The sequence below is a fragment of the Macaca fascicularis genome, chromosome 18 (genome assembly GCF_037993035.2).
Source record: "Macaca fascicularis isolate 582-1 chromosome 18, T2T-MFA8v1.1".
Taxonomy (NCBI): Eukaryota; Metazoa; Chordata; class Mammalia; order Primates; family Cercopithecidae; genus Macaca; species Macaca fascicularis.
In genome coordinates this window covers 69501253-69505678 of record NC_088392.1, presented here as the reverse complement: position 1 = coordinate 69505678, position 4426 = coordinate 69501253, and the positions used below count along the sequence as shown (strand labels likewise).

At 45.2% G+C, this 4426-nt stretch overlaps 1 pseudogene; it reads right to left on the bottom strand.

Moving 5' to 3' along the window:
* Positions 1–3550: 3550 nt before the first annotated feature.
* LOC102115077 (26S proteasome non-ATPase regulatory subunit 8 pseudogene) lies at positions 3551–4202 on the bottom strand (annotated as a pseudogene).
* Positions 4203–4426: the final 224 nt, after the last annotated feature.

Here is a 4426-nt window from a genome sequence, read left to right as displayed (position 1 = left end):
CCCCGTCTCTACAAAAAATACAAAAATTAGCTGGGTGTGGTGGTACATGCCTGTAATCCTAGCTACTTGGGAGTCTAAAGTGGAAGGATTGCTTGAGCTCAGGGAGGCCGAGGCTGCAGTGAGCCAAGATCTCACCACTGTACTCCAGTCTGGGCAACAGAGTGAGATGTTGTCTCAAAAAACAAAAACAAACAAACTAATCTGCTGGCAGTGAGCAGCAATGTGCCAGAGCTGTGCCCCCATCCCCTGCGCCGCCCACCCAACACACTAGAACAAACTAACCCTCAGTTTTCCAAACGTTTCAAAGACATGAATCCTGGAAGTATCCACATATGATTCCTCTGTTGAGGTGAAACCTAATCAAACTATGTTTAATCCCTCCAGAAATGAATCCTCTATGATTTGTTTTTAAGATGGAATGTCAGTAAACCACTGCATTTTCAACATATGTGCATTAGGTGATATTATGATATCATAAGGTCCAATGTCAAGCATGTTTTCCTTTCTTTTAAAACTTACTGATGAATTTTATTTTTCATAAAAGTCAGGTATGTTATTTACAGTTAGTTCTATACTTATAGACAGTTATTAGAATAAAAGACGAAACATATGTATTATTACACATACACCATATATATTATCAAAATGAGTTTTAAGATTTTTGCTTTTTGTTTTTTGTTTTATTCTTTGAGACAGAATCTCACTCTGTCACCCAGGCTGGAGTGCAATGGCGTGGTCTCGGCTCACCATAACCTCTGCCTCCTGGGTTCAAGAGATTTTCCTGCCTCAGCCTCCTGAGTAGCTGGGACTACAGGTGCATGCCACCACACCTAACTAATTTTTGTATTTTTAATAGAGATGGGTTTTCACTATGTTGGCCAGGCTAGTCTCGAACTCCTGACCTTGTGATCCACCTGCCTTGGCCTCCCAAAGTGCTGAGATTACAGACATGAGCCACCACTCCCAGCTTTTTCCCAGGAAAAAAAAAAAAAAAAAAAAGGTTTTTTTTCCTCCTGGCTACAAAGATGCAGAAAACTTTCTAAGTTCTCAATGACACTAGTTCATTTTCTTTTTTATTGACAATCTTTATAACCACTGTTTCCATTTTCAGTTAGTTCATTTATAAATTCTCAGAAGCATGAAACCAACTCATTTTCTCAGTCACTAAAAGCTTCCTAAGTTTGTTTTTTTTTTTTTTCCCCCTAAATTGCTACTTTCAGGCTGGATGTGGTGGCTCACACCTGTAATTCCAGCACTTTGGGAGGCCGAGGTGGGAGGATCACTTGAGACCAGGAGTTCGAGACCAGTCTGGGCAACATAGCAAGACCCTTTCTCTATTTTTAAAAAGATAAAAATTAATTTATTAATAAATTGCTACTTTCAGCCAAACTCAAAATATCTCCTCTTTTACAAACCAGCCTGCTACGTATTCTGGGCGAAGACGGGAAGCCTGGCATTTAGCTCAATCTCCATAGAAAAGGATAATGCTCTACACTATGAAAATGAAGGTGTTCTCACTTAACCCAGGATGAATAGGCTTGCCCCATTCTACTACCACTGTATTACTTACAATGTTAAGCCTCACTTTGAAAAAATGTATTCATTAATTTAATAAATGAGAAAACGAATCACCGAAAATGTTAATATAATGTATGATTTACTGTATTACAAATAAATTGGGCCGGGCACAGTGGCTCATGCCTGTAATCCCAGCACTTTGGGAGGCTAAAGCGGGTGGATCACCTAAGGTCAGAAGTTCTAGACCAGCCTGGCCAAGATGGTGACACCCCATCTCTACTAAAAATACAAAATTAGCCCAGTGTGGTGGCACATGCCTGTAATCCCAGCTACTCCAGAGGCTGAGGTAGGAGAATCACGTGAACCTGAGAGGCGGAGGTTGCAGTGAGCTGAGATCGCACCACTGCACTCCAGTCTGGGCAACAAGAGCGAAACTCCATCTCAAACACAACACACACACGTATATTGGACACTCCCCATGCTTCAGGTACACCAATTCCAAACACAAAACTCAGCAGCAAATCTTTCTTCTTCTAAACCAGGTTCGTGTTTGAAGTAATAACATGAGGGCTGTAGGAATAGCTTTTGCCCAAAAGTGCTTCCCCCAAAAGAATACTGAAATTACTTTTCCCATTAAAAATTCTGTGAATGATGATTTATCTTCCTTCTACCAGTCATCATTAAAAATAGCTAATTTAAATTTTTATGAAGTAACTCAGAAATCTAACTGCCAAAAACCCTGAAGAGAACGAAGATACATTCCACTTTGAATGACAGCACCTAATGAAGTGTTATTCTTCTGTGTAATGAATAGAGCAGCCAAAAGTCTGACACGAGCTACACTATTGGCTTCAGCCTCACACCCAACCCAAGAGGAAGGCTCAGCACTCCTTGGCTCTATCCTGATCCTCTGTGGCTTCTCTGGGGGTTCCTTCCTCAATAATCTCACTCTTGCCCTCCATTCTCTTCAAGGCTACTCTTTTCCAAAGGACCCAGGGGGAACCAACCAGACAGTTTTGTATGAAATTCCTCAAATTCTAACCACAAATGTATTTATGGAATAGACAGAAAACCTGTGGTGGGTTCATGGTGAGAAGAAATGTTACTGTAGGAGGTGGAATTCTAAGATGTCCCCCAAGATTCCTGCTCCCTGGTGTACAGGCTCCATGTCATCCTCTCCCCTTGAGCATGACTGTGACTTGAGCCTATGATGGGACAGTTACTCTCATGATTATGTGACATCCTGTGACCAATGGGATTTTGCACATGTAATTAATGCCCCTTAGCAGCTGACTTTGTTGTGCGTGTGTGTTTTGGGGGGGTTTGGGGGTTTTTTGAGATGGAGTTTTGCTCTTGTCACTCAGGCTGGAATGCAATGTCACCATCTCAGCTCACTACAACCTCCACTTCCCGAGTTCAAGTGATTCTCCTGCCTCAGCCTCCTGAGTAGCTGGGATTACAGTGCCTGCCACCATGCCCAGCTAATTTTTGTACTTTTAGTAGAGACAAGGTTTCGCCATGTTGGCCAGGCTTGTCTCGAACTCCTGACCTCAGGTCATCCACCCGCCTCCACCCCACAAAGTGCTGGAGTTACGGGTGTGACCCACCACATCTGGCCTGTGTTTTTATTTTTTATTTTTTTTTTTGAAAAATTGTTTAATTCGTTGCCAACATTTTTTTAAATGGGACACTTCACCCGCTTTGTTGAAAATATCTGGTACCCTGGCCCAGCATTCCTGTGTGTCCATAGCCGGCTGGAATAGTCCCCATACCTGGGGCCATGCTCTCCTGTAGGCCACAGTGCTGCTGGGGCTCTACGGTGGGCATCTGTGTTTGAAACCCTGAGCATCAGCCATCAGACAGAGCCTGACCCAGTTGGAGGGTGTTATCGCCATCCCCTGAGGGCCCCAAAACTTATCTATCTCAGATATAAGAACCTGGCTCCCCACCATCCCAACTGGGAGATAAGGGCCTGGAGGACAGAATGGCAATCCACCTTTATTAGAGGAAACCCTGCACTGTAACTGTTTTAAATAACGTATGCCCTACTCCACCCAGCGCCTGGTGGACTGCTGGGATACTCAACTCAGAATGGTGGTGTCTTCCAGCTTCTGCTGCTGGCTGGCAAAACTGTAGTAGTTGTCGGGGCCCAGGACCCACTTCTTGGTGTAGTCCGCATCTGTTTGAGTGTGTTGAGGAAGAGGATCCAGGTGCCCTTGGTGAAAAGGATTTTCTCGTAGGCCTTCTCAATGCTCCCAGCCATCTCATCCCTGATAGCGTCAAGCAGGATGTGGATGAAGGTGTAGCTCTTGGCAGGGATGTTACCCTTGACCAGGAACACCTTGTTGTAGCCGCCCTCCATCAGGTATGGCTCCAGGGACACAGAGTGCTTGATGTAGACATTGGTCTGGATGTCCTTGGCAGGCAGCCACTCCAACTCCATGTGGAACTCAGCCACCCAGTCCTGGGACAGCAGGAAGAGAAGGTGGAGGCCCAAGAGCTGGTGCATGTAGGCTGACTTGGGTAGCTCTTAGCAGCTGACTTTGAATCAATCAAAAGGAAAATTATCCTGGGCGGGCCTGACCTAATCAGGTGAGCTCTTCAAAGTCCCTGGGCCCATCCTGAAGGAGAGATTCAGAGGATGAGAGAGATTCTTCCACTGGCCTCACAGGAGCAACTGCCATGTTGGAGAGAAGACCACAGGGCGGAAAACCACAGGCAGCCTCCAGGACATGAGAAGGGAGCCCAGTTGGCCGGCAACAAGAAAGCAGAGACCACCATCCGACAACCCTTAGGAACTGAACTCTGCCAACAACCCATGAGCTTTAGATGAAGACCCTGAGCTCCAGCTGAGATTGCAGACCTGGTCGACACCTTGAATTCAGCCTTGGGAGACCCTGAGCCCAGG